General features: G+C 41.1%; 2 long non-coding RNA genes across 2 annotated transcripts in view; one reads left to right on the forward strand and one right to left on the reverse strand.

The window, feature by feature from the left end:
• The first annotated feature begins 3,927 nt into the window (after nucleotides 1-3,927).
• On the forward strand, nucleotides 3,928-6,767 carry LOC113888484. Its single transcript, XR_003509992.1, has 2 exons — nucleotides 3,928-4,192; nucleotides 6,626-6,767. It is a non-coding gene; the product is annotated as an uncharacterized LOC113888484 (long non-coding RNA).
• Nucleotides 6,768-7,352: 585 nt separating this feature from the next.
• Nucleotides 7,353-24,379, reverse strand: part of LOC113888483 — a 71,072-nt gene continuing 54,045 nt past the window's right edge. The window contains exon 3 of the long non-coding RNA XR_003509990.1: nucleotides 7,353-7,779. This is a non-coding gene — a long non-coding RNA (uncharacterized LOC113888483). The remainder of the gene's footprint in view (nucleotides 7,780-24,379) is intronic.

Consider the following 24,379-nt stretch of genomic DNA (forward strand, 5'->3'; position numbering starts at 1 on the left):
CCATTCAGACCTGTGTGAGGTGATACTGCATTGTAGTTTTGATTTGCCTTTCTCTAATAGTAAGTGGTGTTGAGCGTCTTTTCATCTGTTTATTAGCCATCTGGATGTCTTCTTTGGAGAAGTGTCTATTTAGGCCTTTTGCCCACTTTTAGTTGGGTTGTTTGTTTTTCTGATGTTGAGCTGCATGAGCTGTTTGTATATTTTGGAGATTAGTCCCTTCTCAGTTGCTACATTTGCAGTTATTTTCTCTTATTCTGAGGGTTGTCTTTTCATCTTGTTTATGGTTTCCTTTGCTGTGCAAAAACTTTTAAGTTTAATTAGGTCCATGAGTCCTAATTTAGATGTCCAGGTTGAATGAACATCTGACCTAACTGGAGCTAGGTATCAGAAGCCAAGTTCTTTGACTTTTTGTAGGAAGTAGTAAACAAAGTAAGAACTTCAGCCACCATGATCTGAGTTCAAATATTAGGTTTACCATTATATGACCTTGATTGAGCTATTACTTAACCCATTTGAGACTTAATTTCCTTATCTGTAGAATGGGGATAAAAAGGGGAGAGTTGGAAATTCCCTAGCCTCCCAGCGGTTAAGACTCTGTACTTCCATGCATGGGGTGTGGGTTAGGTCCCTGGTTGGGAAACTAAGATCCCACAGGCTGAGCAATGTAGTCAAAAAGAAAAAGAGGGAGTGTTTTGAGAGTAAATGAAATCAAGCATACTTAGCTCAATGATGGTGTATATTACTATCATAATTATAATTATTCCATAACCATCATTCTAGCACATATGCATTTATTTGGAACCCTACTGCCTAATAAATATTAGATAATGCATAAATATTATTTAATGTATGAAGGAATTCAAATTTGAGCCAAGATGATCTGCTTATTATCACATATCTAGAGCCCATCAGCAACAATTATTTTTTCTTTTGCACTTATGAGCTGTAACACAGACACCAAATGTACCTTTCAGGAGCACTGGGGGATAGGAAATCAGTGAGGATAATCAGCATTTTTATTTATGCTACTGAAGCAGCTGAAAAATGGGTCAAATCATTAACATTTCAGGAAAGGAGATAAGAAATACAAAATAAAGACCAAACTATTTACTGTAATTAGAGTATTTTCAAATCAACTGAAATCTATCTCACATCAAATATATGTTGTGAATGGAAGATGGGGGGAGTCCATTTTCCGTGGGAATTCTTAGTGGTGCAATCTCCTTGGCTATGTTAATACAGAATTGGTACACAAATAGGCTCTTATGACCTCCAAACAACCAAAAGATCTAGTCAATACAATGAAAAAGTCACTTAGAGCTATTTGCTTGGTTACACATTGTCAAAGCATGTATTTGATTTAATTTTTCACTTCTCAGCCAATTCCTTGGGTGATGGGAAGACAAAGCCCAAATTTGCTTTTCTCTTCTTTTCATTTTATACATCTGATGCCTTGTTTCGGAAATGGAAACATCTAAAATCTTAACAGGTCACAATCAATTTGTCATCTTAGCACAAGCAACACAGAAAGCTTGAGACATTTTTGAATGAAACCAAGAATGCCAACATTCAGCTTTGAGAACAAAGCTTGATGGAGAATCAGCTCAGTCTGATTGGCACACAATCACCTTCTTACTCTTATTAATAAGTGGACCTTGCCTAGAATAGCTTTTCCATCCCTTTGCCACTAAAGGAATCTTCACATGCATTATCTCATTTGCTTCTCAAAGCAATTCCTTGAGATGAATAAAGTTAAGTAAAACTCTCCAATTTTATAGATGATGAAATGGAAGCAGAGAGCCAGTGAGTGAATTCTAGAAGGTCACATAGGTGTCAAGTAACAGTGTTTAGACTGAAACTCAAATTCACTAACTGCTGGTCCAAAATTTCCTCTAAATCACTGTGCCTCCTTACACCATGATTACTTTACACATTTTCCTGAGCTTGGCCTGCATGGTGATCCTCAGGGAAAAAGTCCTTCTGACAAAACTATACAAGATTATCGGACTCGTTTAGAAGTCTCCTCTAAATACACAAAGATAGAAAAGGAGAGCAAGGGAAAAAATGGGAGATGGAGGAAAAGGAAAAAGAGAAAAAGAACAGAAGGGAAGGAGGGAAATAAAGGAAGGTGGGTGAGAGAGGGAGGGAGGAAAGAAGAAACTTTGCATTGGGGTCTAATCAGGGTGTCAGGATAGCATCACTGACTCAATGGACATGAACTTGAGCAAACTCTGGGAGATAGTGGAGGACAGGGAAGTCCGGCATGCTGCAGTCCACGGGATCGCAAAAAGTAGTACAGGACTGAGCAACCGAACAACTAATCTGGGCGTTACAGATAGGAAGATTCGTATATTTTTGTTTCCTACTCTTGAGTTCATGGTGATTTTTTTCTCTCTCTCACTTGGCTACTGAGATGGAGATTTCCTGATAGTTATTTACCTGCTAAGGTAAGATGGAGATAGTCCAACAAAAGAATTTTTTTTTTCCTGCATCACTTGTGGAATTTTAGTCCCCTGAACCCAGGCCCTTGGAAGACAGAGTGTGTAGTCCTAGCCAGTGGACCACCAGGGAATTCCCCCAAAGAACTGTTCTTGGTGTTAACAAAATATTGTTAACTGGTATGGCAGTAGAGTCAGGGTAGGCAGAAATGAGGATGGGTGCTCTGAGAGTCAGGTGCAATTTGGATTCATTTTGGGGCTCTTTGTATTCTTCTGCATTCTTGATAACATTTGTGGCTCCTTAAAAAATATGAAAAAAGCCTCCTTTAATTAATCAGTTAGCTAATTATTCCCAACCTCCCATCACCCGCTCTTCCTTACTGTCATTCCCTGAGAAATGCACACAACTGCAAAATCCAATGAGTAATTTGCTTTAGGAATGAAGGGCCTTCTCTCAACTGTTTCTCTAATTTGTTGGTTCTTTCCATTTAAAATACATATTTCTAACTGTGAGGTATCCTGGATGGATGCCTGGAACTGAAAAAGGCTATTAGTTGAAAAACTGATGAAATATGAATAAAAGCTGAAGTTTATTTAATAGTAATATACCAATAACATTAATCTCTTCATTTTGGAGAATGTGCTATAGTTGTGTAAGATACTGGCATTAGCAGAAACTGAGTGAAAGCTCTATGTGAACTCACTGTGTTGTCTTTGGAACTCTTATGTAAATGTAAAATTATTCCAAAATAAAAAGTGCATTAAAATATACTTACAATAATACAAAGTGTTTAAAACACTGTACTTGTAAAAGGTATAGTAACTTTGAAATTAATCTGTATATATTATCACTCTGCTGACAAAGGTTCATATAGTCAAATCTATGGCTTTTCCAGTAGTCATGTATGAATGTGAGAGTTGGACCATAAAGAAAGCTGAGCTCTGAAGAACTGATGCTTTTGAACTGTGGCATTGGTGAAGACTTTTGAGTCCCTTGGACTTCAAGGAGATCAAACCAGTCAATCCTAAAGGAATTCAATCCTGAATATTCATTGGAAGCACTAATGCTGAAGCTGAAGCTCCAATACTTTGGCCACTTGATGTGAAGAGCTGACTCGTTAGAAAAGACCCTGATGCTGGGAAAGATTAAAGGCAGGAGGATATGGGGACGACAGAGGATGAGATGGTTAGATAGCATCACCAACTCAATGGTCATGAGTTTGAGTAAGCTCCTGGAGATGGTGAAGGACAGGGAAGCCTGGCATCCATGGGGTTGCAAACAGTCAGACGCAACTTAACTACTGAACACACACACACACGTCTCTCACCCAGAACTGTGTGTGTGTGTATGTGTATATATATATATATACACACACACACACACACATATATATATATATAAATACATATTTATCATTATCAGTAGCATATTTCTATGAGTTGGCCTAAAAGTTTGTTTGGGTTTTTCTGTAAGATGTTGTTGAAAAACCTGAACAAACCTTTTTGGCTCACCCAATATTTCTCCCTCTACTTTTTTGGTAACTCCTTGTTGGTGAGGGATGAATAACAAATAGTATCCCCCGATAATTTTTAACCTTTTTTCTCCTCTGAAGCACCTATTTGCCAACAAATGCCTCTTGGAGCTGTAAGTTCATGGTGTCAGTCTGAAGAATAAGCTTCGTATTGACATTGGAAGTTAAATTAAAGTAGTAGAAATCAACAGCTGGCTACGCACTGGCTGAAGAAGATACACAGTGAGTATCATACACCCCTCCCTACCAACAAGTTGCCTGATCTTTTCCTTGAATCAAGTTCATAAGCCATAGATTAAGTGGACAGAAGATCCTCACAGCAAACCCCATCTTTAATTTGGTAAACCATATAAGCCACCTTCCTTCCTTTTATAAACATATTTCACACCCAGAATCTTCAGTAAAATTCTTCATTTTCAGTATTTTGACTCTAAGTGACACTTTTCAGTATCAAGAGGTACTTAATTGTGACAGAGAAAGGGAAATATGTTAAGAAATCAAGATTGGGTTGCATTGGCACTAATGATAGTAAAACTTTAGCAGAGTCAGTGTTCTTTAGTAAATGGGGAGATAATCTAAAACATGACTAAAGGATACTCATGGTAATGGAGAGCCAGGAACCACATTCTTTCTTAAATTTTCCCTAAGCCGCCTAACCTGACTTCTGAGCAAAATTGTCAGGAGAAGAAAGACGAGGAGAAAATTGGCTAAGTGATATACTGTATTTTTACTATAAATATTCTATTCCTACAAAATAAGTTCTCAGTACCCAGGCTCAGCTTCAAGGAACCATCCCTGCCCCCTCCTCTCCCCCCACCCCTTAGATTCTTCCTTTTGACCAGTGAATGCCATGCTTAGGGTTTGATTAGGTAAAAAAAACTTTGCGTTTGCATCTGCATGTATTAACCAAAGTTGCATTTTCCATCTAGGTGTTTCCTGTTATTCCATTACCTTTCTCTCATTCATGCTGATTCGCTCAGCCTCAGTATCCATTGCTTCCAAGTAGGAACACCACAGCATAAATAGTAGATGAAGGGAAAGAGGCAACTCCTGGCTTTTAAAGTTCACATAGAAACAAACCAAATGGCTGTCACTGTAGTGCCTAGATGAGTAGGCTGTCGTATTCTTCACATGGTGAAACATTGTGCAGCCATCAAAATAAATGATCTAGAGTCATGCACAACAATATCGATGAAGTTAGCAATATATTAGGTGAAAAAAATGAAGTCCAAAAAGATTTTCATAAGACATGATGCCTTTTTCATAGAATTAAAAACAGTCATGGCTTTAGAGGTTAAGTACTTTCTATCATACATGTAAATGTATTAAAGTTAAATCAACAAAAAAGCAAAAGCATGATGAGCATGGGATTCAGGATCATGGTCACATCAGGTGAGGTTGGCAAGGGGAAGCAGGGATACGATGGGGGGAGGGTCACATGGCTAGATGTAGGTTATTATTAAGGTTCTAAATTTCTAGTGTTTGTTTTGAGTGGGGGTGTTTGGAGTGTCTATTACCATTATTAAAACTAAATAGCTAGTTAAATCAAAGAGGGTCACATGTGGAATGATGATAAGGTGTTACTTAAAGCAAGGATATTGATGAATCCATTTCTGTGAACTTAAGGACACAGAGAAGACAATGGCACCCCACTCCAGTACTCTTGCCTGGAAAATCCTATGGATGGAGGAGCCTTGAAGGCTGCAGTCCATGGGATCACTGAGGATCGGACACGACTGAGTGACTTCACTTTCACTTTTCACTTTCATTCATTGGAGAAGGAAATGGCAACCCACTCCAGTGTTCTTGCCTGGAGAATCCCAGGGACGGGGGAGCCTGGTGGGCTGCCATCTATGCGGTTGCACAGAGTCGGACACGACTGAAGTGACTTAGCAGCAAGGACACATTAAAAATATTAAACAGCAACAAGCTCACAGAAGACATAACCATTTGAGAGAAAGAGGTTTAAAAAAAAACTTTTTATTTTGTATTGGGGTATAGCTTATTAATCACAACAATGCTGATATAGTTTCAGGTGAACAGCGAAGGGATTCAGCCGCACGAATCCATTCTGCCCCCAACCCCCCTCCCATCCAGGCTACCACATGACATTGAGCAGGATTGTCTGTGCTATACTGTAGGTCCTTGTTGGTTATCCATTTTAAATATAGCAGAGTGTAAATGACCTCCCCAAATTCCCTAACTATCCCCTCCCCCCAGCCTTCCCCCAACCCCAACACCAGCAGCCATAAGCTCTTCTAAGTCTGAATGAGAGCAAAATGTCTTGAATTTCCTTATCCCTTGGGCTGAGACTTTGGACATTAAACAGAGGATATGGGGGCAAGACTCTTCTGTCCTCCCACATCAATGTAAAGATCTTCCAAATGGGGGAGTCAGAGATGCAGTGAAGAGACTGGTAGTGAGTCAGCATAGCAAGCCCTGCATGAGGATCCTGTGTCTGACACTTCACTGAGAGGGATCCTGGGGGCAGGAGGAGCCATGAACTTCCCCACTAGTTTAGGGAACCCAAGAGGAAACTGGTCCTGTGGGTCTGGGAAGGGCATAAGAGTAGTAGTTTGCCATAGTCCACATTATGTGGAATTGGAAGAAATGTCTCCAAATGGGTCTGAGGCAGCCTCTCTGAATTTCTTGCAGCTCCGAAGAGACAAAGGGGGACATCCTGTGTCCCATGGGCCCGAGGGATATGGAAGTAGCTGAGAGAGCTGGACCTGGGGGATCCTGGTGGTGGAGAAGAAAGGCCAGTGCAACAGTCGCCTTGAATCCACAGTCAAGGACCAGAAAGGATGCTGCACATGTGAGTAGAAGCTAGCATCTCCACCCCTACCCCCCAGCCCACACATCTCCCCAGCCCCATTCTGGGCAAACTCTGAACTTGCATACAACTCAGGAGGAAGAAGAGGGCTGGAAATGACTGAGAGAACCAGAAGTGACTAAGATTGAGAGTCTACTACTGGCCTGAAGGAACTTTCGATATAAAAATTAGGTTTCATTATGGAAATTTTAGGAGATGTAAGTAGACATGGATTCAATCCCTAGGTCGGGAAGATGCCTTGAAGGAGGGCATAACTACCCACTCCAGCATTCTTGCCTGGAAAATCACATGGATGGAGGAGGCTGGCAGGCTACAGTCCATGGGGTCACAGAGTTGGACATGACTGAAGTGACTTAGCATACATGCATGCATGGGAGATTTAAGAAAATTACTTTTCCTACACAATGGGGATTCCCTGGTGGCTCAGATGGTAAAGAGTCTACCTGCAATGTGGGAGATCCAGGTTTGACCTCTGGGTCAGGAAAATCCCCTGGAGAGGAAATGGCTACCCACTCCAGTATTCTTGCCTGGAAAATCCCATGGATGGAGGAGCCTGGCAGGCTACAGTCCATGGGGTCTCAAAGAGTCAGACACAACTGAGTGACTTCACTTTTACTTTCACACAACTGAGCTTGTGACCTGAGATAAGAAACCCCTGCATGTATACGTTATCTAGTCAATTCCTTTGGCTACCTGGGAATATGAGCTATGGAGGCAAAGCATACATATCAACCCAGCCTTTTTCCCATCTTTGGCCTTGTGACCTTTGACAAATCTCTGGGCCTCAGCCTCATTCATATAAAACAAGGGTGGTAAAGTTACTATACTCTAATAAAAATTAATTTAGAAATACAAATAATTTAATTTAAAATAAGGGTGATGGCTGCAATTCAGGTCAAGGTCTGACTCTGTCAGTGGCTCAACTGTGTGACTTTGGATGGGTCTCTTTCCTTCTCTGGGTTCTCCAGTTCCTCATCTGCAATACAAGGGAAAGAGGTGAAAACTATATGTTCCTTTTAGCTGCAACCATCTAGAACTTAAATTTCATATAGGCTTCTTTGGACTTTGAATGCACTAGATACAGCTAAAAAACCCTGGTTTCACTAACTCTTAATATGAAGATAACTCCTTTTTTTTTTTCCTTCTAAGAAGCAGACAGCCAAACTGAGTTTATGGAAGGTCATTTACCCATATCTATAGCCTGTCACTCAGATGGCTAGAAACAGCTGAGATATTAATATTTAGCCATGAACAAGCAGCAGGGTTCCATTGCAGAGCTAAATGCGGTCATTTTTTGGTTATTTTTCTAAATATTACTGGTTTGGCTGTCTCTGCTTGAGAATGGTTTCTGGATGATGAATATATTCAGACATCCCTCTTCTTCTAACCCAACCTCTAAAGAGAGAAGGTAGGAGGTGGTCCTAAGATGGCAGAGGAAAAGGACGGGGAACCACTTTCTCCCCAACAAATTCATCGAAAGAACATTTCAACGCTGAGTAAATTCCACAAAACAACTTTTGAATGCTGGCAGAGGACATCAGGCACCCAGAAAAGCAGCCCATTGTCTTTGAAAGGAGATGTTTTATCAACGGTGCTATACAGGTGGAGAAGTCTGGAGGCTACTATAAAAATAAGACTGAAAACCAGAAGCAGGAGGCTTAAGTCCAAATCCTGAGAACACCAGAGAACTCCTGACTCCAGGGAACATTAATCGACAGGAGCTCATCAAACGCCTCCATACCTACACTGAAACCAAGCACCACCCAAGGGCCAACAAGTTCCAGAGCAAGACATACCATACAAATTCTCCAACAACATAGGAACACAGCCCTGAGCTTCAATATACAGGCTGCCCAAAGTCAATCCAAACCCACTGACGTCTCATAACTCATTACTGGACACTTCATTGCACTCCATAGAGAAGAAATCCAGCTCCACCCACCAGAACACCGACACAAGCTTCCCTAACCAGGAAACCTTGACAAGCCTCCCGTCCAATCCCACCCACAGTAAGGAACCTCCACAATAAAGAGAACTCCACAAACTGCCAGAATACAGAAAGTCCACCCCAAACACAGCAATATAAACAGGATGAAGAGACAGAGGAATACCCAGCAGGTAAAGGAACAGGATAAATGGCCACCAAACCAAACAAAAGAGGAAGAGATAGGGAATCTACCTGATAAAGAATTCTGAATGATGATAGTGAAAATGATCCAAAATCTTGAAATCAAAATGGAATCACAGATAAACAGCCTGGAGACAAGGATTGAGAAGATGCAAGAAAGGTTTAACAAGGACCTAGAAGAAATAAAAAAGTCAATATATCATGAATAATGCAATAAATGAGATCAAAAACACTCTGGAGGGAACAAATAGTAGAATAACGGAGGCAGAGGATAGGATTAGTAAAGTAGAAGACAGAATAGTAGAAATAAATGAATCAGAGAGGAAAAAAGAAAAACGAATTAAAAGAAATGAGGACAATCTCAGAGACCTCAATGACCATGTTAAACGCCCCAACATTCAAATCATAAGAGTCCCAGAAGAAGAAGATGAAAAGAAAGACCATGAGAAAATACTTGAGGAGATAATAGCTGAAAACTTCCCTAAAATGGGGAAGGAAATAATCACCCGAGTTCAAGAAACCCAGAGTGTCCCAAACTGGATAAACCCAAGGTGAAACACCCCAAGACACATATTAATCAAATTAACAAAGATCAAACACAAAGAACAAATATTAAAATCAGCAAGGGAAAAACAACAAATAACACACAAGGGGATTCCCATAAGGATAACAGCTGATCTTTCAATAGAAACTCTTCAGGCCAGGAGGGAGTGGCAGGACAAACTTAAAGTGATGAAAGAAAATAACGTACAGCCCAGATTACCACACCCAGCAAGGATCTCATTCAAATATGAAGGAGAAATCAAAAGCTTTACAGACAAGCAAAAGCTGAGAGAATTCAGCACCACCAAACCAGCTCTCCAACAAATGCTAAAGGATCTTCTCTAGACAGGACACACAAAAAGGGTGTATAAACTCGAACCCAAAACAATAAAGTAAATGGCAACGGGATCATACTTATCAATAATTACCTTAAATGTTAATGGGTTGAATGCCCCAACCAAAGACAAAGACTGGCTGAATGGATACAAAAACAAGACCCCTATATATGTTGTCTACAAGAGACCCACCTCAAAACAAGGGACACCTACAGACTGAAAGTGAGGGCTGGAAAAAGATATTCCACACAAATAGAGACCAAAAGAAAGCAGGAGTAGCAATACTCATATCAGATAAAATAGACTTTAAAACAAAGGCTGTGAAAAGAGACAAAGAAGGACACTACATCATGATCAAAGGATCAATCCAAGAAGAAGATATAACAATTATAAATATATATATGCACCCAACATAGCACCACAATATGTAAGACAAATGCTAACAAGTATGAAAGAGGAAATTAACAATAACACAATAATAGTGGGAGACTTTAATACCCCACTCACACATATGGATAGATAAACTAAACAGAAAATTAACAAGGAAACACAAACATTAAATGATACAATAGACCATTAGACCTAATTGATATCTATAGGACATTTCACCCCAAAACAATGAATTTCACCTTTTTCTCAAGTGCATATGGAATCTTCTCCAGGATAGATCATATCCTAGGCCATAAATCTAGCCTTGGTAAATTCAAAAAAAATTGAAATCATTCCAGGCATCTTTTCTGACCACAATGCAGTAAGATTAGATCTCAATTACAGGAGAAAAACTATTAAAAATTCCAACATATGGAGGCTGAACAACACGCTGCTGAATAACCAACAAATCACAGAAGAAATAAAAAAGGAAATCAAAATATGCATAGACGAATGAAAATGAAAACACAACAACCCAAAACCTGTGGGACACTGGAAAAGCAGTGCTAAGGGGAAGGTTCATAGCAATACAGGCATACCTCAAGAAAAAAGAAAAAAGTCAAATAAATAACCTAACTCTACACCTAAAGCAACTAGAAAAGGAAGAAATGAAGAACCTCAGGGCTAGTAGAAGGAAAGAAATCTTAAAAATTAAGGCAGAAATAAATGCAAAAGAAACAAAAGAGACCATAGCAAAAATCAACAAAGCCAAAAGCTGGTTCTTTGAGAGAATAAATAAAATTGATAAACCATTGGCCAGACTCCTCAAGAAACAAAAGGAGAAAAATCAAATCAATAAAATTAGAAATGAAAATGGAGAGATGACAACAGACAACACAGAAATACAAAGGATCATAAGAGACTACTATGAGCAATTATATGCCAATAAAATGGACAACTTGGAAGAAATGGACAAATTCTTAGAAAAGTACAACTTTCCAAAACTGAACCAGGAAGAAATAGAAAATCTTAACAGACCCATCACAAGCACGGAAATTGAAACATTAATCAGAAATCTTCCAGCAAACAAAAGCCCAGGTCCAGATGGCTTCAAAGCTGAATTCTACCAAAACTTTAGAGAAGAGCTAACACCTATCCTACTCAAACTCTTCCAGAAATTGCAGAGGAAGGTAAATTTCCAAACTCATTCTATGAGGCCACCATCACCCTAATACCAAAACCTGACAAAGATGCCACAAAAAAAGAAAACTACAGGCCAATATCACTGATCAACATAAATGCAAAAATCCTTAACAAAATTCTAACAATCAGAATCCAGTGACAAATTAAAAAGATCATACAGCATGACCAAGTGGGCTTTATCCCAGGGATGCAAGGATCCTTCAGTATCTGCAAATCAATCAATGTAATACACATTAACAAATTGAAACATAAAAGCCATATGATTATCTCAATAGATGCAGAGAAAGCCTTTGACAAAATTCAACATCCATTTATGATAAAAAAAAAAAAAAACTCTCCAGAAAGCAGGAATAAAAGGAACATTCCTCAACATAATAAATGCTATATATGACAAATCTACAGCAAACATTATCCTCAATGGTGAAAAATTGAAAGCATTTCCCCTGAAGTCAGGAACAAGACAAGGGTGCCCACTCTCACCACTACTCTTCAAAATAGTTTTGGAAGTTTTGGCCACAGCAATCAGAGCAGAAAAAGAAATAAAAGGAATCCAAATTGGAAAAGAAGAAGTAAAACTCTCACTGTTTGCAGATGACATGATCCTCTACATAGAAAACCCTAAAGACTCCACCAGAAAATTACTAGAACTAATCATTGAATATAGTAAAGTTTCAGGATATAAAATCAACACACAGAAATCCCTTGCATTCCTATACACTAACAGTGAGAAAACAGAAAGAGAAATTAAGGAAACAATTCAATTCACCATTGCAAAGAAAAGAACAAAATACTTAGGAACATATCTACCTAAAGAAACTAAAGACCTATATATAGAAAACTATAAAACACTGGTGAAAAAAATCAAAGAGGACACTAATAGATGGAGAAATATACCATGTTCATGGATCGGAAGAATCAATATAGTGAAAATGAGTAAACTACCCAAAGCAATCTATAGATTCATTGCAATCCCTATCATGCTACCAACGGTATTTTTCACAGAGCTAGAACAAATAATTTCACAAATTGTATGGAAATACAAAAGACCTCGAATAGCCAAAGCAATCTTGAGAAAGAAGAATGGAACTGGAGGAATCAACCTGCCCGACTTCAGGCTCTACTACAAAGCCACAGTCATCAAGACAGTATGGTACTGGCACAAAGACAGAAATATAGATCAATGGAGCAAAATAGAAAGCCCAGAGATAAACCCATGCACCTATGGACAACTTATGTTTGACAAAATAGGCAAGAATATACAATGGAGAAAAGACAATCTCTTTAACAAGTGGTGCTGGGAAATCTGGTCAACCACTTGTAAAAGAATGAAAGCAGAACACTTTCTAACACCATACACAAAAATAAACTCAAAATGGATTAAAGATCTAAACGTAAGACCAGAAACCATACAACTCCTATAGGAGAACATAGGCAAAACACTCTCAGACATAAATCACAGCAGGATCCGCTATGACCCACCTCCCAGAATATTGGAAATAAAAGCAAAAATAAACAAATGGGACCTAATTAAAATTAAAAGCGTCTGCACAACAAAGGAAACTATAAGCAAGGTGAAAAGACAGCCTTCAGAATGGGAGAAAATAATAGCAAATGAAGCAACTGACAAAGGACTAATCTCAAAAATACACAAGCAACTCCTTCAGCTCAATTCCAGAAAAATAAACGACCCAATCAAAAAATGGGCCAAAGAACTAAACAGATATTTCTCCAAAGAAGACATACAGATGGCTCACAAACACATGAAAAGATGCTCAACATCACTCATTATCAGAGAAATGCAAATCAAAACCGTAATGAGGTACCATTTCACCCCCGTCAGAATGGCTGCTATCCAAAAGTCTACAAGCAGTAAATGCTGGAGAGGGTGTGGAGAAAAGGGAACCCTCTTACACTGTTGGTGGGAATGCAAACTAGGACAGCCACTATGGAGAACAGTGTGGAGAGTCCTTAAAAAACTGGAAATAGAACTGCTATACGACCCAGCAATCCCACTGCTGGGCATACACACCGAGGAAACCAGAACTGAAAGAGACACGTGTACCCCAATGTTCATCGCAGCACTGTTTATAATAGCCAGGACATGGAAGCAACCTAGATGTCCATCAGCAGACGAATGGATAAGAAAGCAGTGGTACATATACACAATGGAGTATTACTCAGCCATTAAAAAGAGTACATTTGAATCAGTTCTAATGAGGTGGATGAAACTGGAGCCGATTATACAGAGTGAAGTAAGGCAGAATGAAAAACACCAATACAGTATATTAATGCGTATATATGGAATTTAGAAAGATGGTAACGATAACCCTGTATGCGAGACAGCAAAAGAGACACAGATGTATAGAACAGTCTTTTGGACTCTGTGGGAGAGGGAGAGGGAGAGGGTGGGATGATTTGGGAGAATGGCATTGAAACATGTATATTATCATATATGAAATGAATCGCCAGTCCAGGTTCGATGCATGATACAGGATGCTTGGGGCTGGTTCACTGGGGTGACCCAGAGGGATGGTACGGGGAAGGAGGTGGGATGGGGGTTCAGGATGGGCAACAGGTGTATACCCGTGGGCAGATTCATGTTGATGTATGGCAAAACAAATACAATATTGTAAAGTAATTGACCTCAAATTAAAATAAATAAATTTATATTTTTTTAAAAAAGAGAGAAGGTGGGTCTATTTTTTAGGAGCCAATGTATGATTTTTGGCTTCCTGCCTATTCTATTTATTTGCCTGTGAAACACCAGGAAGATGGGGAGGTGGTGAGTGAGGAATCTTGAGATAGGAGAACCAGAGAATTCACTATCAGGGAGTGTGGGGAAAAGAAAAATAGAGGCATTGGTGCAAACCAAGACGTGTGTAGACACATAGCCTGCAGTCTTGGACGCATGGAGCCACAGCTGAGGGAAAGTGAGGAGGTTAGAGCATGGGTCTTAGATTCAGCAGCCGTGAGTTTCAGTCCTGGTTATACTTCCTACTATACCTATGTGACCATCCAGATTTGTAAAAAATCGGATGACAACAGTAATACTTACTGCATAGGGTTGTTTTGAGGCCATTTAGAATACACGTACATGAATCCTTGTGCAGCAGAGGCTAAGTCGCTTCAGTCATGTCCAAGTCTTTGGGACTGCATGGACTGTAGCCTGCCAGGCTCCACTGTCCATAGAGATTCTCCAGGCAAGAATACTGGTGTGGGTTGCCGTGCCCTCCTCTAGGACATCTTCCCAGCCTAGGGATTGGACCCACGTCTCATGTCTCCTGCACTTGCAGGCGAGTTCTTTACCACTAGCACCACCTGGGAAGCCCATGAATCCATGTAAGTCATTCAAAATGCATTTTGAATACATTCAAAAGAACACATGGAAAAGTATTTGGTTGGCCAAAATGTTCGTTTGGGTTTTTCCATAAGATTTGGCCAACCAATGCTTAGCATCACACCCAACACACAGTGAGTACCTGATAAATTGAAGGTAGGCTTCTGATTAGGCTTCCCTGGTGGCTCAGATGGTAAAGAATCTGCCTGCAATGTGGGACACCTGGGTTCTACCCCTGGGTTTGGAAGATCCCCTGGAGAAGGGAATGGCAACCCACTCCAGTATTCTTGCCTGGAGGAGTCCATGGATGAAGGAGCTTGGCAGGCTCCAGTCCATGGGGTCACAAAGAGTTGGACACGACTGAGTGTTCTAATTATTAATTATGATGATTAATCCGTAGAATTTCAAAGCCAGAAGGAACCCCAGATATCACTTAACCCAGTCCTTTGATGATATAGGTGAAGAAGCCAAGACCCAGGGAGATGAAGGGACATGTCTGAAGTAGACAGCTAATGACAGCACCAGGACTAGTTCTGGTCTTCTGATGTGGGTCCGCAAGACATTTTACCCCAAGGCACATACATAATTTGACAGCATCATGATTAGGTCACTTTGGTCTTTTATGTCCTTCCACCCATCCTTTCCCCATTATGGTCTCAATCAAAAGCCCAGGTGATTCCTATCTGGGATATAGTTCAGTCCCCCAAGAGCTGGCCTACACTTAAGGAAAATCATGGCTGAGGAGAGTGGCAAGAGCAGCTTCCTCAGCAGCTGAAATTACCTGCTACCATGCACACCTCAGGAGAAGGCAATGGCACCCCACTCCAGTACTCTTGCCTGGAAAATCCCATGGACAGAGGAGCCTGGTAGGCTCCAGTCCGTGGGGTCGCTAAGAGTCGGGCACGACTGAGCGACTTCACTTTCACTTTTCACTTTCATGCATTGGAGAAGAAAATGGCAACCCACTCCAGTATTCTTGCCTGGAGAATCCCAGGGACGGGGGAGCCTGGTGGGCTGCTGTCTATGGGGTCTCACAGAGTCGGACACGACTAAAGCGACTTAGCAGCAGCAACAGCAGCAGGAGCATGCACACTTCCTGCATACTCACTTCCGGCCAGCCCTTGTACTAGATGCCATGCTCTCTACCCAGGGAGCTGGTGGCAATGCCAGTGCTCATGGCTTCAGGGCTGCCCTGAGGAATGAAACAGATTCCTGGTGTTTTTCTCATGAAGATCCTGAGGGGCTTTTCTCAGTATGTTTCTCCTCATCACCACCAGCAATGAAGGTATCATTTTGTGATGTGCTTAGTTGCTGTTGTTCATTTGCTAAAGTCGTGTCTGACTCTTTGCAACCCCATGGACTGCAGCACACCAGGCTTCCTTGTCGTTTACCATCTCCCGGAGTTTGTTCAAATTTATGCCCATTGAGTCAGTGATGCCATCCAACCATCTTATCCTCTGTCATCCCCTTCTCCTCCTTCCTTCAATCTCTCCCGGCATCAGGGTCTTTTCCAGTGAGTCAATTCTTTGCATCAAGGGGGCAAAGGGATTGGAGCTTCAGCTTCAGCATCAGTCCTTCTAGTGAATGTTCAGGACTGATTTCCTTTAAGATTGATTGGTTTGATCTTCTTGCAGTCCAAGGTACTCTCAAGAGTCTTCTCCAACATCACAGTTCGAAAGCATTAATTCTTCTCGCTCAGCCTTCTTCATGGTCCAACTCTCACATCCATATATGACTACTGGAAAAACCATAGCTTTGACTATATGGACCTTTGTCAGCAAAGTAATGTCTCTGCTTTTTAATATGCTGTCTAGGTTTGTCATAGCTTTTCTTCCAAGGAGCAAGCGTCTTAATTTCATGGTTGCAGTCACCATCCACAGTGATTTTGGAGCCCAAGAAAATGAAGTCTGTCACTGTTTCCATTGTTTCCCCATCTATTTGCCATGAAGTGATGGGACCAAGTGATTTCCAAAATACTTACCTTCTGGTCCAGCTTGGGCAATAACCAACCAGAAAAGATGCTGGAGGACCATGGGTACAGGATACTAAAGGCCTTCTGCTGTGCCAGCCATTTACCCTTTAGCTGTGGATCATAGAGAATGCTCAAGGGTCCCAGAGGAGGGGCAGAAGCAGTGGAGTCTGCAGGGGACACTTGGGGAAGCCTGAGATAGCTGCACTGTACCCAGCGTCTAGGAAATACTTCAGTGCTATAACAATGGTACAATTACATAGGAGCATACTGCTTAGTTGGGCTTCCCTGGTGGCTCAGACGGTATAGCATCTGTCTGCAATGCAGGAGACCTGGGTTTGATCCCTGGGTTGCGAAGATCCCCTAGAGAAGGCAATGGCAGCCCACTCCAGTATTCTTGCCTGGAAAATCCCATGGACCGCGGAGCCTGGTAGGCTATGGTCCCTGAGTTCGCAAAGAGTCGGACACGACTGAGCAACTTCACTTTCTATACTGCTTAGTCAGCCTGGATGTGGAGCTGACAAAGAAAACCAGTGAGAGTGGGTCTGGCACTCTGGAAGCTTTCATATTAGACCACTATGCCCATGCCAGGGCTCTAAGACAGCTGAGTAGAAGTGGAAACCCCCCACCTGCTGACAACTGAGCACTTTATAGCCATGCCTCGTTCCCAAGCTTGAGAAGTCTCCTTGCTGCCACTGTCTCTGCCTTCAAGGGTGTTGACTGGGAAACACTTTGGGAGTCTTTAGACATTGTACTTAATACTTTTAAACAAGGAGTCTTTTTTTAACTGGAGGATAATTGCTTTACAATGTTGTGTTGGCTTCTGCCATACTACCACACAAGTCAGTCATAACTATATAGATAGATAGATAGATAGATAGATATAGATATAGATAGATAGATATATACATCCCCTCCTTCTTGAACCTCCCTCCCACTCCCCTATCCCACCCCCACACTAGCTTGTCACAGAGCACCAGGCTGGGCTCCCTGTGCTATTAATACATAGCAGCTTCCCACTAGCTAGCTATTTTACATTTGGTGATGTATGTATGGCAATACTACTTTCTCAGTTCGTCCCACCCTCTCCTTTCCCCGCTGTGTCTACAAGTCTGTTTTCTACATCTGCATCTCCATTCTTTCCCTGAAGATAGGTTCGTCAGTACCATTTTTCTAGATTCCATATATACATGTGGGTGTTAATATATGATATTTGTTTTTCTCTTGCTGAAGTCACTCTGTATAACAGGCTCTAGGTACATCCACCTCACTACAACTGACTTAAATTCATTTCTTTTTATGGCTGAGTAATATTCCATTGTATATATGCACCATAACTTCTTTGATCTATTGATGGACATCTAGGTTGCTTTCATGTTCTGGCTATTGTAAATAGTGCTGCAGTGAACATTGGAGTACATGTGCTTTTTGAATTATGGTTTTCTGGGAGTATACACCCAGTAGTGTGATTGCTGGGTCATATGGTAGTTTATTCTTAGTTTTTAAAGTAATTTCCATACTGTTCTCTGTAGTGGCTGTATCAATTTACATTCCCACCATAGACAAGGAGTCTTTTTATTTTTAATTTTTATATAGTATAACTGATTTACAATACTGTGTTAGTTTCTGGTATATAGCAAACTGATTCAGTTACATATACATTTATTACATATGTATATATATTCAGATTCTTTCCCATTGTACTTTATTACAAGATATTGAATATAGTTCACTATGCTATACAGTAGGACATTGTTGTTTATTTATTTGATATATAGTAGTTTGTATCTGCTAATGCCTAACTTTTAATTCATCCCTGAGCCCGCCCCAGGAGATGAGGAGTGTTTTTTGCAGTGGATTGGTCTGGCATGGTTTTGAACAGGAACTGAGAAGGTACTGGTCTGTGGGGGACACCAATAGCTTCTTGTTTTTAATATTTATTTGGCTGCACTGGGTCTTAGTTGTGACAGGAGGGATTCCTAGCTGTGGCATGCAGGGTCTCTAGTTGCACCATGGAAACTCTTAGTTGTGGCATGAAGGATCTAGTTCCCTGACCAGGGATCGAACCAGCCCCTCCCCACGTTGGGAGTGGGGAGTCTTAGCCACTGGACCACCAGAGAAATCGCCAGTATCTTTTCTGACCCCAACAATTTACCCTAGAGTCACTCTATTCCTCCTCTTATGTGGTAAGGTGCCCCGAGAAACCACAGTAGCACTGGCTCTCCAAGATGACGCTCCAAATGGGGGGCCTGAAGCCCAAATTAAATTAAATTAATCCCAAGCACTACCATTATGGGATTGGCTGATTCCATAGGTAGCTAAGACACACTGACTACCATTTTCCCTGCTGGACACAGTGACATTTTGGTTAGGGATGAATACGTAGTAAGAGCAGCACAACCCTGTGCACAGAAGGAACTCTTCTTTATGTGTCCTGTAAATCAAGAGGCAGGACGGAGGCCCTGCGTGTGCTCTGGCCTGCTGCCCCTTTCCCCCGCCCTGAATGCTCCTCGCTGTGCTGTGCCACAATTAATCAGGCTTTCTAGGTTTTAGTTAATTTCAGGACCCCAATAAATTGGTTTGTACTGGCATTCGTCCAGCCTTGATAATTTCACAGCCATGTGCTTAGGAACTGTGGCAAGTTTGCACAGGACTTAGCAAGCATGGAGCAGAGGGGTAGAAGGAATAAAAGGAACTCTTGTTTGGCTTAAGTTCCATTAATATTGGGGAAAGCTGAAATCTAAATGACAGAAAAGCATGGCTGAGCACGTGGGCTTTGCAGCTGGGAGGGGGGGTTTCTCTGTGTTTTTTCCACCCTCCCTCCCAACTCAGGGTGGATTTGAAAACATTAAAATTAAATAAACCCAAACCTTTGCTTGACATTTCTCTTTGTCTGATTGTTGTCAAGTTTTTGTCTCTGATTTCATAAGACTCCCCTGAGGAATAAGCACTGGAGCCCATAATCTAGTAAAAGGTTCATTTGGGTTTAGGCTTTTTTATTTTTAAAGATATGATTCTTGGAGAATTTTTTTTTTTCGATTACAGGCGGCTTTTATGACTGAGAGGTTACCAGGAAAATTCAAAGGCAGTGAGAGGAGAAGTCTGTCATGAGTACAGACATTTGGGGCCTGTCTGTATAAATTAGCTGCTGTGGAGAATAAGCCCAACAAGCAGAATTTCAGAGGTTCAGCCATATATCTGGCTCTTGGCTTCTAGAATGCTCTGTGGCCAAGAAACACAGGTTGGAAGATGCCAACAGGCTGAGTGACTGGGCACCCAGAATATGATTTTACAATCAAAGAGCTTGAAGGAACAGATGGGGAAACTGAGGTCCACAGGAAGGTCAGGATATGACCCATCCAAAGCAAAGTCAGGACTGGAGCCCAGAATCCTGATCTCAGTTCAAGGATCCATCCAGGTTCTGATGCTTCTTCTCTTGTAGCAAGAACATATTTTCTCTAATATGAAAAAGGAAAGAAAAAAAAAAAAAAAAGACTTGGACACTTGGTTATAGGGCCAATGTGAGAGTGGCTGTTTAGATTTTCAGATTTTCTTGGCAAAACTCCCTGGACGTGCAGCTTCTCTGCTAGGTTTTAAAACCATCCAAACACAGGGAAAACTAGAGATGAGTGTTTGACTGTGTCTACATGATGCCTAAACAGACAGTTGATTCAGTCAAAAAATATTATTCATGTTGCTGGTTTGGCAACACCACCCATTTGTGGACTGAATCTTTCACTTTTTAACTCCTTGAGAGACAGTGTTTGGTAGAAAAAAAGGTCTGAGCCTGGTGGTCAGAAAACCAGGCTTCTAGACCCAGCTGAGCCACCTACCCACTCTCTGCCTCCTCCCTGGGCCTCAGTTTCTCCACATGTAGGTTAATCAGATTTGAATTAAGTTGCCTTGAAGGTGTGTAGAGTTTTCACCTTCTAGAATACTGTTCTAAGCATGGGGTGTGAGAAGAGGATGTCCCTATTTGTGGTCTTTGCCCTCTGCATTTGAGGTCAGCAGCCCTGCAGTTCTGGTGTGAGAAGAGGTTTCTGGATGTAATTCACAGCCTATTTCCCTTTCACTGCCAACTTGGCTTCTAAATGGGTAGCTCACTGCCCTCCCTGGTCCCCTCCCTTAGTCTCCTCATAAGGAGAAAAGCAGTGTACTATTCAGCTGAAAAGAACAACTCAGCGGCACTGTCAGGGGGCCTGTATTTTGTCATCTGACCTCATCAAGCTAGTGCCAACCCTTCATCAGTCCACACCTCCCTTGCATATTACCCATGCTCCCAAACTGGATAATTTGCCTGTGGGATTTTTAAAAAGAGGTAGGGAACAAGGAAGAAGTGTTGACTTAATGATGGGTTCCATGTCAGGTGTTGAACCTGACTTTTTCTGGTTGATTTCTGACTCTTAGCCTGTGAATAAGAATTCCTAGCTCACACCCTGGTCATCCCACTTGTTTTTCTGAAGCTTTTTTGAGTGGGTTCGAGCCCGTGGTATTCTGATGCCAGCTCCCATCAGCTTGGGAGGGGCAATTATGTGCATCTCTTAACTGCTCTGTGTTAAATGACAACACATTGGTAGTTTGAAATCGGCCATATTGGGGATATTTATATAACAGAGATCGGAAATTGTCAGTTTTTTTCCCTAGAGAGTCACTTGTTAAACAGTTATCACTGTACACCATGGTTCAAGTTTGAATGACTGTTGGCCTTCCCTGATGGCCCATTGGTTAAGGATCCGCCTGCCAACGCAGGAGACACAGGTTTGATTCCTGGTCTGGGAAGAGGCCACACGCTGCAGAGCAACTAAGCCCATGTGCCACATTACTGAAGCCCACGTGCCCTAGAGCCCGTGCTCCACAACAAGACAGAAGCCACTTCAATGAGAAGCCTGCAGACTGCAAAGAAGAGTAGCCCCCATTCACAGCAACTAGAGAAAGCCTATGCAACAATGAAGACCCAAAGCAGCCAAAAAAAATAAATAAAGTTTAAAAACTCCAAATGGCTCTAGAGACTAGAAAAGTAATCTGAATGAATAAAGCAGGCCTGAAGGTAACAAAAGGGACACAATGGGACAGGTAGAGACTGTGGCAGTTGATGAGCACATATGCTATGTGAAAGTAGCAGCCACTCCTCTGTTCCAGAGTATGTTACTAGGCAGAGATATCAGCCCATTGTTGCCAGCAATTCTAACTTTTCAAGAGGAAGTTGAGATCAAGGTTTTATGTGAAATATCCTAATAATAAACACTAAAGATTGTTTGGAACCAATTCAAATTTTGAAAAAAAAAAAAAATCTCTGTTCAGTCCAAGCAAAATATGTGTGCAGGCTCTTGTCAGCCTTTGGGTCAGCATTTTGCCATCTTTGCTCTTTAGATCTTCTGTTTCCTGCCCTTATTCCCTGGGTTATAACTGATGCTGAGTTGTCAGCATCATTTCCTAATGAGAAACAAACTTTCTTTCCTTGAGAACTGGAAGAACAGGGAATTCGGATGTGAGGATATGCAGGTGGCTTCTCATGATTCTACTCTGGCCTGTGTCTTGTTTTCTAGTCCATGTGCCATGAAGCCAGAGAAAAGGATGTTAGGCCCAAATCTGCATCGAATATTTTATGATGTTCTCCCAGCACCAGGACGATACCCAGTGCTGATGCACCTGTGTGTGAAGACAGAGTGACTTCCATTTTGGCATGTCTCTTGACTATTCCACTTGAAGGCATGTTGGCATTCTACTCCCCAACTCACTCCCTGCCTGTAAGAAGAAGGTGGAAAGTTGGACTAATTATTGATGTATTCTTCCTGCTTTTATCCCCACTCTCTTCTACAGACAGGGAACTAAATCTTAAGTAGCTAATAAAGGACTTTACTTAGTGTGGAATAGCTCTCACATTTGGCCTAAGGAATGGGGGCGGGGAGGAAAAGTGGGGATGGAAAGAACTAACGGGCATTATGTAAGGCATTGTGCCAGGCCCTCCTCATACATTAGGCCACTGAACCTCCATAGCAGCAATAATATCATCTTCTTTTTACATAAAAGGAAACAGACTCAGAAAAGTTATATGACTTGTTGGGACTCAAACTCAGAAATGCTTGATTCTAAAACCATGCGAAGATCTTCTGGAAAAGGGGATGGCAACCCACTCCAGTGTTCTTGCCTGGAGAATTCCATGGACAGAGGATCCTGGTGGACTACAGTCCACGGGGTCACAAAGAGTTGGACATGACTGAAGTGACTTAACACGCAAAGCACCAAAGACAATGAAACAGTCACTTCTGTGAGTTCTACTGAAGATAATAGTGGATCACTCTATTCTTGCCTGGAAAATCCCATGGATGGAGGAACCTCGTAGGCTACAGTCCATGGGGTCGCAAAGAGTTGGACACGACTGAGCGACTTGACTTTCTGCTCCCTAGCTTTGTAATAAACACAAATACTGTGAGCAGTTCATGCAAGTTCTAAAGAACTGTGGGTACCTTGAGATCCTATTGTCAAGCTATTTAAGCAAAGACAATTTAAAGTGATTAAATGCTTTATAGCAATAAAGCTACTAGGGAGGCAATTTTATTTATTCCACCAGATTGCATTTTCTATACACAGTATAAACACTTGCACACACTTGATCTTCAGTTTATTTTTATGATGTCCCTAGTGAACAAAGTTTGCATACCTTTATGAGACTGCTTGAAAATGTAATTAAACTACGTGAAGAATCCTCAACCAGAAGTGAATGTATTTATGTTCTACCCATTTGACTCACTCATGGTGATTGTGGGCATGCTATGATTTTGAGTCAAGAATACACTCCCTTTCATCTTTTACATATTTACTCTATCCTGCACAGTGTGATGAGTTTAAAATACATATGTTCCTGAAATTTCCTATAAAGCAAATCTTGCTTTTTTCAGTGGCTTTATGATAAATCTGGAGATTGTGCTTTTTGGGAAGAGAATGATGTAAAATTCTCCATAATTCTCTTAAAGTCCAGTTAAAAGGAAAAGCATTTCTATAAAATGCTATTCAGATATAACACAAAGCACAAATCAAAAAAATTCCTTGGGTAATTGTTGTTTGATACAGTAACTGAAAGGCATAAATGGAAAATGACAGCTTAGCTAAAAGAACACACAGACCAAAAAATAATGACTTCTATTAACTCTGTTTCCAGGATTCTATAGGCTGCTCTGTTTACTTCTCTGGTTTTCACAAATACAGGAAACAGAATTGTTTTTACTGGTGGTATCAGTCAGAATTGGGCAGATTACGCTGGCAAAAGAAGCAACCTCCAAATCTCAGAAGCTGTGCTGCACAAAGTTCCATGTATCACACACTTTTGATTTCCAAAATAATTCTGCTGGGATCTTTGCTCATCTTAGTCACTCTGAAACTCAGGCTTCATTTCAACATATGAATGGAACAAATCATGCACTAACTCTTTATTCCCACACATCATTCTCCTAAGATTTCAATGACCAAGCAAGCTATGGTTTTCCCAGTAGTCATGTACAGATGTGAGAGTTGGACCATAAGGAAGGCTGAGTGGTGAATAACTGATGCTTTTGAATTGTGCTCGAGAAGACTCTTGAGAGTCTTGGACTGCAAGGAGTCAAAGCAGTCAATCCTAAAGGAAATCAAACCTGAATATTCATTGGAAGGACTGATGCTGAAGCTCCAGTCCTTTGGCCACCTGATGCATAGAGC

This window comes from Bos indicus x Bos taurus, unplaced genomic scaffold, assembly GCF_003369695.1.
Source record: "Bos indicus x Bos taurus breed Angus x Brahman F1 hybrid unplaced genomic scaffold, Bos_hybrid_MaternalHap_v2.0 SuperScaffold_100218, whole genome shotgun sequence".
In the NCBI taxonomy this organism is placed as follows: Eukaryota; Metazoa; Chordata; class Mammalia; order Artiodactyla; family Bovidae; genus Bos; species Bos indicus x Bos taurus.